We start from the raw sequence: 11,540 nt of genomic DNA on the forward strand, positions 1-11,540 counted from the left end.
GCACCTCCTTTCACATACACTCGCTTTATTAGGAGAAGCAGAGCTTCTCTCCTCCCTCTTAACCCACTCCCCTCCTTCACAGGCGCCTTCAGCTTGCCTTCTGTTTGTCCCCTTTCTTTTACTGTCTTCCTCTCCATCGATGTTATTGTCTTTGTCATTTTTCCTCAGTGTGTGTATGTGTGGTTACTTATATTCTGCCTCTCTTTTTTAATCTCTTCCACTTCTCTAGCACTCTTGCTCTCTTACACTGGTGCCTTTTTAAAATCATTTTCCTTCTCCCTATAATTCTTTGTCATTGTCTCTGTCTTGTAGAAGTGGGTCAAACATGAAAGCAATGTTAGATCTTGAGTTGGAACCAGAGCTGGAACCAAACCTGGAGGGATGTTCGAGAGAAGTGCGGAAAAGCAGGAAAAAAGTCAATTTCCTGCTTTAATCGTTGATACCAGCAACCCCCTCCCTTTTCTTTCCTTTTTCTTTTTTAAAGATGCAATCTTAACTTGGAACTTGGGGGGAAAAAGCAAACCAAGAAAAAACCCATCTTAATACTTCTACTGAAATCTCAGATAGAGACCCTTTTAAAGATAAAGAGGCTTGGTCATCCAGCACAGGATGATGATTAAACTCCCAGGGTCTTGACATGGACACCACTGCCTGCAAGCTGTGTTTGCTTTTTCCACACTTTTAACAAGGTTACAAAACAAAGACTTGGGTGTTTTTGTTTCCCAGCTATTCGCACACCAGGGTACACTTTAAGTGCAGCAGTTCAACACCACAGTGCTGCTGCTTGTGTGAGAAAAAACCTGCTCCCATCAACAGAAAACGGTAAATGTATGAGTGTGATATGCATGCATACTAATGTATGCTTTGTGCAATCAGTACAAGTGGCAATGAGGAAATGGTTTGTTTTCTTTATGGAGGAACCGCAGACGGAGGTGTTATTTTTGCTTGGAGCTCTTCCAGTATTTTGTGCAGTGATCAAAGAAAAACACGCATTATTACGGCAACAGTTATTCTCACTTAATTGTATTCTAAATGACAAGCTGAACATTTCCTTCAAGATGGCGGTATGGTCCTATTGTTCAGCTTGAATTTGTGAACGCTCCATCAGTCTGTCACTAAATATGAAAATCATCATTAACAGTAAGTATCTATCTATCCAGTGATGTGCGCAGTGAGAGAGAGCAGGGGGTAACTGTTTGTACTTATGCTCCAAGTGCCTCAGTCCAAGACTAATGTCTATAAACAGATTCTGGATAAGAAAAAAACACGAAATCTTTAAGCAAAGGACAAGATTTTTGGTACTTTATGGTTTCCATTTGTAGTTTTTGTAGTTCCATTTGCCAGTTAAATTTGAACATGCTCTGATTGCATTCATGTAATCATTCACGTTTATAGCAAAACAAGGACCGTGTTTGCCAGAATGCTATTTCAAATCTTTCAGCTAATATAGACCAGCAGATGGAACTGAGGCATTTACCATGTACCAGGACTGGGGATTTAGGAAGGTAACTTACGACTTCATCCTGCATTTTTCACTACTGGTGGTTCACAACTCACCAGGGTACCTTGCTATGGTAACTTATCTAAGCTCCTCCAGGACATGTTGTGTTGGAGAACATGTGCACAAATGAATATACTACTGAGCAGTTCTCCAGAAAAGAGAACCCCATGGTCTTCATGCATGGGTAACAGGACTGAACTTTTACCTATAAGAAATCCAGATTTTAAGAAAGACATTAATAAGTTAATTCCTAGCTTCTTTCATGTTGACTGCAAGCAATCGGATGCAACTGGGCAAATACATTTATATGCTGCCCTTTAAAAAAATAAGCAAGTAGTCTAGCTTACTTACTTTTTAAGTTTTGTTAAAGCTTATAGTTGGTTATAGTCAGGAGATCATGAACCTTCTCTTAGTTATTTTAGTAAGTCTCAGACTGCTACAGGACCTCATGCGATGCATTGAGCACTTCTTTTTCATTGTAGCATTACAGAATGCCATTTTTCCCCTTAGTCCCTCCCTTAAAAGGGGAGGGCTAGAGGTGCCTGGCTAACTAAACCCTGTTTTGTCAGAAGTTTCTTCCTGTCAAAAGTGAGTTTTTCTTTCTCACCCTGGCAAAATATTTCCTCATCAGGTGTTGCTACATTGTTGCCATTTTCTCCAGAATACTGGAGGATCTTACCTTATAATATAAAGCACTTTGAGTGAATTTGAGCAATATAAATAAATGTGAACTGAATTGAAACCCGAATTCTCATACCACTTAAGATCTGCAGCAAAAAGATCAGACCATCTTGTTAGAGCTTTGATAGTGATTGATAGGTATATTAACTTGCACAGGCTGCATTTTTATTGGCTTTCCCTCCTGGTTTCAAGGCATTTATGTATATAAGGCTTTTACAGTCTTACTGCCTTGCACGATATGCATTTTCCTATCACACATATGCATTTTCCTATCACACACTGCTCCTTTGGCTGCAGTACTACTGTGACTTTGAGCCTGTATTTAGGTTAGGGAAGAAACGATATTCTATGTATGTTGAATTTGTGTCACAGGACCCAGATTCACCGACTGACTGATTGTGTACCCCACTTGTTTGTCCTCTGCTCAGTCCAGCTACATGTCTGTTTAGTGCAATTGTGTTGGACTGATGATCTTTTTGGCCAAAAAAATTGTATAAGTTATTACAGTTCAAATACTACAATATTCCACATTTCATTAATGGCTGTATGTCAAATTATGGTTGAATTTCAACACCAGCCACCAGCTAGTTATCTTAACATAAGGAAAAGTTATATTAAAAACATGGGCAAAATCACACAAAGTTTAAATTTGAGCAGTATAAGCTTTGTATATGCCAAAGCTTATACAAAGTATAAGCTTTGGCAGAGCTGCACTGTGTCCAGTCTTTATGTTGTTTAGATTCCTCCCAAAATGTTTTCTCTGACCACTTGCAGCTGTGCTCTGTAATGATTTGATTCCAACATGTACGTCAAGCTTGTGCACAAACATTGACTTGTATCAGAATGACCAGACCTTCATGTTCACCTTCTAATTTCAGGAGTCTCATGGTTTGAGAATGTGTAGCTTCCCTGCTTAAAGTGAAACCAGCTGGAAGTGAATGATCACTGCTGTTTGAAGTATTACATTCAACATGGGAGCAATATATAGATATCTCTCTCTCTCTCTCTCTCTCTCTCTCTCTCTCTCTCTCCCTCTCTCTTCAACAGCATGAAAACTAAAAGAAAAGGGAATATGTTTCCTGAGATACTGTCAACTTGTTGACCCATACATGTAAAGAGAAAAGTAGTAAGGTCTTTCACAATACATTGTTTACCAATTTTACAAATTGCTTGAAAGTTTAGAACAATAATTCAGAGACAAACCACAGGATGAGATGGGAAATAGGAGCTTAAAATATTTGTTAGTCCACACATTAGTTTAGCAGTCACCGAAACATGACAATCAATAAATAGACTTTTTCTTTCTTTTTTCTTGTTCTTTATGCTCTTGAATATAAAGAACAACATGGATGTAAGATGAGGAGGATAAGGACATGTAATGATGCCAGTTGAACAGATAATCAATCTGCAGTGAGTTTTTGACTTAACTCACTTTAATCAATCAATCAATCAATCAATCAATCTTTATTTATAAAGCACTTTTCATACAAAAAAAATGTAGCACAAAGTGCTTTACATGGTTAAAAGCAGCCCCCCCCCACCCCCCCACCCCACACACACACACACACGCACACTTAAAAAGTAAAATTGGACTGGGTACGCATGAGCCAAGTGAGGAAACACTATCATGGGGAGCCGTCTGCACCGGAAGCCGGTCACAGACCGCAGCCTCCAGGCTGGGCACACAGCAGGAGGGAGGCAAAGAAGCCCCCCAGCCAGGCTGAGAGGACCCCCAGAGCCCCAGCGGCCACGGTCGATCACAGCCCTGGTGCAGAGAGCGCCCTCTGAGGAAACACTGGAGATATGACCTAATAAGAGTATATACTGGGTAAAAAGATAAAATAAATAAGAACGGGATACAATATAAATATAAATATAAATAGAGTAAGAAGATTAAAAAATGAATAAGAATAAAATCAATAAATATTAGGTAAAACCTAAATTAACAATAGAATAACAGGATAGAATAAATAAGCGTAAAATAAATAAACGTTAAGTAAAAGCCAAGTTAAAAAGGTGGGTCTTGAGCCTGTTCTTAAAAACATGTACGTTCTCTGCAGCCCTGAGCTCCTCCGGCAGGCTGTTCCACAGACGAGGACCATACCACTGAAAAGCTGCCTCTCCGTGAGTATGTGTCCTGACTTTAGGGACAATCAAAAGGCCAGTACCAGAGGACCTCAAGGTCCGCGAGGGTTCATATGATAAAAGCAGATCTGAGAGATAAGAAGGCCCAAGACCATTAAGACATTTAAAAACCAATAAAATAACTTTAAAATCGATCCTGAAACACACGGGGAGCCAGTGCAGCGATTCTAAAACCGGTGTAATGTGGGCCCGCCCTCTCGTCTTCGTCAGCACACGAGCTGCAGAGTTTTGTAAAAGTTGTAAAGTTATTCTTTTTAGGAAGACCAGAGAGCAGGGCATTACAGTAATCAATGCGACTGGTAATAAAAGCATGCATCAACATCTCCGTGTTGGCCCGAGAGAGAATAGGGCGGACTCTGGCTATATTTTTTAGATGATAAAATCCAATTTTGGTTACATGTTTAATATGTGGGATAAAACCAAGCTCAGAGTCAAAAATAACACCCAGGTTTTTCACTTGTAGCGAAGGACATAGTGAAAATGCCTGTAATTTAGACAAGAGTTTCTCTCTCTGAGCCTCAGGACCGACAATTAAAACTTCAGTTTTGTCCTGGTTAAGCTGTAAAAAGTTTTCTGCCATCCAAGATCTTATATCTAAAATACAGTTAAAAAGGGCATCCATTGGTCTGGTATCATCAGGAGACATGGAAATGTACAGCTGAGTGTCATCAGCGTAACTGTGGAAGTTCACTCCATGCCTCCTGATGACACCGCCGAGAGGGAGCATATACAAATTAAAAAGTACAGGGCCTAAAACTGACCCTTGAGGCACACCACATGTCACTTTATGGATCTTAGAGGAGCATGTATCCATACTCACCGTAAAAGTTCTGTCTGAGAGATAGGAAGTGAACCAGTTGTGTACAGCACCAGAGAGGCCCACCATGTGTTTCAGTCTGTTTAAAAGAATAGCGTGGTCTACTGTATCAAAGGCTGCGCTTAGATCCAGTAGCACCAGGACTGAGAGCTTTTGGGAGTCCCAGTTACATCTAAGATCATTTAAAACCTTTAGGAGAGCAGTCTCTGTGCTGTGGTTCACCCTAAATCCAGACTGGAATATCTCCAGGATCTGTCTATCACTCAAAAAGTCATTAATCTGAGTAAAAACAAGTTTTTCTAAAATTTTACTTAAAAATGGTAAGTTGGATACAGGTCTGTAGTTATTAAAATCATTACAATCCAAATTGCTCTTCTTCAGAAGGGGCCTCACCACCGCCGTTTTAAAGGCAGCAGGGAAGACACCCAACTGAAGAGAGCAATTCATCATGTATAAAAGCTCAGCTTCAAAAGATCCATAAAGTGTTTTAAAGAGTGAAGAAGGGATTGGATCTAAAAGACATGTGGTGGGTCTCACTGTGGAGAAAACTTTCTTAAGGTTCTCAGCATTAACCAGGACAAAGCTGTCCAGTGTCTCCTCGGGTACAATCGAGTCCTCAGATGTGTTTAAAATCATATCGCGAGAAGATAAAATATCAGATCTGATGGCGCTGATTTTTCCCCTGAAGTGGTCTGCAAACTGCTCACAGAGCGAGTCTGTGGGGGTTCTGTGGGAGCTGTTAAAATCAGGGTTAAATAAATGATCTATGGTGGAAAAGAGGACCTTGGGATTATTTTTGTTATTACTGATTATTTTGGCAAAGTATGAATTTCTTGAATTCCTTAATGTATTATTGTACATTTTAAGTTGCTCGCAAAATATTTCATGGTTGATTGTATTTTTATTTTTCCTCCATCTCCTTTCTGCTGCCCTGCAATTTCTTTTGAATTTTTTGACTTCTTCGTTTCTCCAGGGTGATGCATGTTTTACGTTAATCTTTTTGGTGGTAAGTGGAGCAACGGAGTCAAGGCTTTTCTTCAGTTTGCTGTTAAAATGACTAAAAATAAAATCACAGGGTGCAGGTAAAATCACAGGGGGGCATTCGTCTAAAACCCTGGTAAAATTTGCAGCCACTTCAGAGGTTAGATAGCGCCTCCTCACAGTTCGCACTGAGGTCTCCCGCTGAATTGTTGAACAGATAATCAATCTGCAGTGAGTTTTTGACTTAACTCACTTTAACTCAGTAAAACAACTGCAGGTTTCACTGAACATATACAATCTGATCGTTACACTTTTGTAATTTTTCCATCAATGAAGTTAAAGCAGCACAGTAATAAAACAGAATATATTGCATTCATTAAGAGTTGACATGCAATGAGGGTCCCAATCTAAGAGCAGCTCCTATAATTAGTTTGGTCTAAAAAGCTAAAGTGAAGTCTGGTCTGTTCTGTCTGTTATGCCCCCAAAAATTTCAGTATCTGATTTTCTCTACTGACTGAGTGAGGCCAAAAGATAGTTTACTCAAAACTGTGGAAGTGGAGTCATGCTAAGTCAGGAGTCAGGAGATCAGGTAGAGGGGGGCCAGATGTTAGAGCCTGAAGGTTAAAGGTCACAAGGAGAAAATGCCAGCTGTTAAATAGCCCGAGCAGGGGCAAGTTAATGACACCCAATGTCTGTTGTGGACAAAATTTATTGAATAACTTAGGTCTCTGAAGTTGTGGGATTTGGTATCTTATTTGGTTTCATTCTGTCTAAGTTCTCACTTTATTCTTTTCCCCCTTATCAGAGAATTCTAGGTTATTTGTTATTTTAATGAACTGCCTAATCTTGAATCTGTCTAAACCTACTGAACTGGCTCTAACTAGGAAACCAGTAAGGATCTGTGATTTGCTAAAGAATGTTTCTCTCTCTGTGTGTGCGTGTGTGTGTTTGTTTCAGTTTTTCCTATTCTGGATGGCAGGTGACTGCTTAGGCTCCTCAAAAGCTGCAGTGTCTTCCTCTGACCTTTTGCTTTCTGCTCTGATGTCTGACCTTCCTCCACCTCATCCCTTGCTAGCAGTAAGACTGACCCCCGTTCCACACTGAGTAAAATTCTTTCTACCTCATCCTGCCATCTGCTTTATGGAGTATAGACACTGGTTGAAAATGTGAGGTAGGAAGTGCTGTTGTCCGGGAAACAAAGGACACTGAGTAAAAGTTTTGTTTTGGAAGTTTTTGGTAACATTACTGTGCATTTTTGAAACTGTACTAAATCAAAGTCAAAACTCTCAAATTGAAGAAACAATTTGAATTTAAGCAATAGAATGACTTTATAAATATTTTATAAATATAGCATCCTGGTTGTAATTACCTTGATTTAAACAAGTCCTTATTTGTTTTAAAACTACCAACAAAAACTGTTAAAAGTACAATTTTGGCTTCAGTATTTTACTGTGGGGGAAGTTGAACCAAGCTGTCCTTCTTGTCTGCAGTTAATGTTCTACACACAATAGGAGTCGGTAATGTTTTAGTTCATGAATCATTTTGTTGGGGATTTTGGGGGTTAATGGGGCACATTAACCATTTTTGTTTACAAAAATATTTTTTTTAAAAATGGTTAATGTGCCCCACTTCAATAATAACATCAAAGATGACTCCTAGCACTTCTTGTGATGTCAGCTTTAAATCAAGATATACCGTCTGTCCTGTTTGATACAACAAAACTGCAGTCAATAATATAATAAAACAGGAAAATGAACTATTCTCTTTGTGGCTTGTTTGCATTTTTTTATTACAGTGGCAGTCTAAATTCACTGATATAAAACAGAGTTGTGGTTTCTTAGCATCAGATTTAACACACTTGATCATACTTATTTTAAAAGGACATATGTAGCAGTTTAAAGGTCTTAACTTGCTTATTCTAAGTCATTTTATTCAGTGAGGCAAGAGCTGGAATGAATTTCCCATAAAACATCGTGCCCTCCCTTTTTGACACATGTTAATATCAAGGACCTCTGATTTCAGAGTGTCACAGCTATTCCTCATTATGTGTTAAATTGAACCCAGATGTAGGCACTCTCTGGGAATGCCAGTAAGTCCACTCCTTTATGTCCTCTGACACTGGGTGTAGAAAGTAATTTAACATAGTTTACTGTGGTTACGCTTTTCAAACAATTTTAAAGTTTTAACACAAATGATGAAGATGTGATTGATCACAGGGTTTTACAGAAATTTAGAATGAACTTTTTGGAGATTGTAGCTGTTTTTTATACATAATCTTCCATTTTCAGAGACTCAAAAGTAATTTGACAAATTACTCGCCTCACCTGATAGACAACTCCCCTCATTATTTAGTGATAAATAAAGTGTTAAAGTTTGAATGTATGGTAGCTGTTCGCTGGAACTGTCAATATGTCCAAAGAGACGCAAGTTTTGATGAAAGTGAAGAAGGCCAATTGTTAGGCTATCAGAGTGATAGCAATCTGGTGATAGCAACAGAAATCTGGTTCCTTATGTTACATTGAAAAGAAGGAATGCACTTTGTAGCTCAGAAGCACCAGAAGACTTAGAGAAGCACAGAAGGCAGCTAAAGTAGGTGATCACAGAATTCTCTCCTTGGTTAAGAAACAAACCATTGTAGGGAGGAAAAACATGCGTGGGGGGGATGCATTCTGAACTGGTTATATAGGGCTATATTTGCTGCTCAAATTCATTCAAGTCTCGAAAAATTACTTGGGACAGTGCTTCAAAGTTCAAATAGATAGTGACCCAAAGCAACCCAAGAGTTTCTCAAAGCAAAGAAATTGTATATTCTTCAATGGCCAAGTCAGTCACCTGATCTCAGTGCAACAGAGCATAGTTTTCAGTTACTCAAGGTCTCTCAAGGTAGAGAGACCCACAAACTGGCAGAAACTGAAGGTGGCTGTAGTGAAAGTCTGGCAGAGATTTTCAAGGGAAGAAACCAGTGATGTCAACTGGTTCTTGACCTCAGGCAGTCACTGACAGCAAACAATTTTTATCCAAGTATTAAAAACAATCCTTGTATTTAAAATCATGCTAGTTTGTAGAGGGTATCTCAGAGATGGAAAAAATAACATTCAATATCAGACTGATGGGATGTAAATACGATGGACAATGGAGGAAGTGGAAAGCATTCCGAAGTGGCACCAAGAAAACAACACAACAAGAAATGTGCATGGAATAGATGGAAAAGAAATGTAAACTCCAGCCTGTTTGTATGTTTGTAATTTTCTTTACTGTGTTTTTTTCTTTTGTTTTAATGTTAACTAAAATTAATTTAAAAAAAATTAAAGTTGGAAAAAAAATAAAATCATGCTAGTTTATCCACTTACTTTGAGGCTTTGTATAAAAATAGCTGTAATACTGACGAAGCTAATGTAATTATATTTATTAAACTCAGTTAAAGCTGAGAATCTTTACTTCATTAACATCTAATGAATTGTTAAGACTGTGCTGAATCTTTTGAGGGGGAAAAGCAAGCCCAAGCTTTCACCAAAATTTTGATGGTGCCCCTTTTCCTATTGTCTGTGAAGGTTCTCAGTCATCCAGGTCATCGTAGTCAAAGGAGCTTGCAAAGAAAAGCGTCTGGACTTCTTTAAGTTACTTGAAGACGTTTCACCTCTCATCCGAGAGGCTTCTTCAGTTCTAAGGTCAAATGGTGGAGAGTCCCAGATATAAACCTGGTGGGAGTGTCCCCCCCCCAGAGGGACAAAAGGACCCCCTGATGATCCTCTAATCGCCTGAGCCAAGGTGTGGAACTGGGTGTGGGTCCCAATCAGCCAGAGTTTCGGGTGAGTTCATTGTGAAACCTGGCCCCACCTTATGATGCGAATTCCTGAGGTCAGATGGCCCAGGGTGTGAGTGGGCGTTAAGGCGTCTGGGAAGGGATATTGTTTACTTTTCCTATTGTTTACATATGTTTTGAGACCAAAGCCATGGGCACACTATTGCCTGTTACCTATGTAGGCAGATTCTCATGTGGTTTATTCCTCTGCGATATTTCAGATGACACACTTTTAAGAATGCTTCAAAACACAACTCTAGTGCTCGGTGACAAGTTTCTTCTTTATGATGATTTTTTTAGTAGAACTCCAACATACTGTCCCTTTCTGTTGGTGTATTCACTAGCACACCTTCGCCTATGTTTGGTTATTGCTTGCTCAAACCGCTTTTTTCCCCCACCACCAAAATTCATATTTTTTATTATGGATCAGTGGACTTGAGGCTTAGAGTCACAAACATGCTGAAAGTTATAGATAGATAGATAGATAGATAGATAGATAGATAGATAGATAGATAGATAGATAGATAGATAGATAGATAGATAGATAGATCTGTTTCTATTTTTAAACATTTTGGTTCCAAATTGGGCAGCTGGTTCATCAGTGCATCCCCTGGAATTCCTAAAAAAGAAACTTGAAAGCATATTAACCTGATATGGCCGAGGGAGGAGTAGGATAACACTGGTAATGCACTTTAGGGGGCATCGTGTCACATTAGCATTCCAGTAAGAGCTATCTGATTGAATTACAGTCAGACTGTTTTGTTTTTTTCTGTAGGAAGACCGTGTGCTGTGAAGAAGAAAAAAAAGAGGAAGAGGGTGTGTGAGAACAAATCTAACAGCAATGCATTATCAAGCCAGTGAGGATCCCATAGGATAGACAGATGCTCTCCTGTCAGACAGACAGACAACAGGATCTCCGGTTCTTTCCTCAGATATTAATGGTACATGTCAGAGTAACTTTGTGCTGAACATTGGGGAGGTTGAGATCTTTGTCTAAATAAATCTGGGTAAATTCCCAGATGATTAAACATGCAACTATTTTGCTGGTAATAACGGAAATTAGTAAAAAAAATCAACAGAATATTTATGCAAGATAATTCATAATTTTATTGGAGGGGTTATATTCTCAGCTATGGCTCACCTATGGCCACGAGCTGTGGGTAGTGACCGAAAGAAAGAGATCGCGGATACAAGCGGCGGAAATGAGCTTCCTCCGAAGGGTGGCTGGCCTCTCCCTTAGAGATAGGGTGACCATCCGGGAGGGGCTCAGAGTAGAGCCGCTGCTGCTCCACATCGAAAGGAGCCAGCTGAGGTGGTTTGGGCATCTGACAAGGATGCCCCCAGGGCGCCTCCTGGGTGAGGTGTTCCAGGCATGGAACCCAGGCATAAAATTTGTTAATTATACTTGCCCTGTCTTTTTGTTTAACACCACGTTTGTTGAAATTAGTGTTTTTAAGTAGAATATCTTCCCACTATGTACCATATTAGTATCAGTTACTTTTCATTTAGTGGCAAAATTTTGATTTATTACTTAATCACCATTAATTAAAGGGTGAATACAGTGATTACAATTTTTGTGACTGTCATTGTTAGCAGCTTTTAGCCTGTGGTTG

Source organism: Neolamprologus multifasciatus, chromosome 8, assembly GCF_963576455.1.
Source record: "Neolamprologus multifasciatus chromosome 8, fNeoMul1.2, whole genome shotgun sequence".
Taxonomy (NCBI): domain Eukaryota; kingdom Metazoa; phylum Chordata; class Actinopteri; order Cichliformes; family Cichlidae; genus Neolamprologus; species Neolamprologus multifasciatus.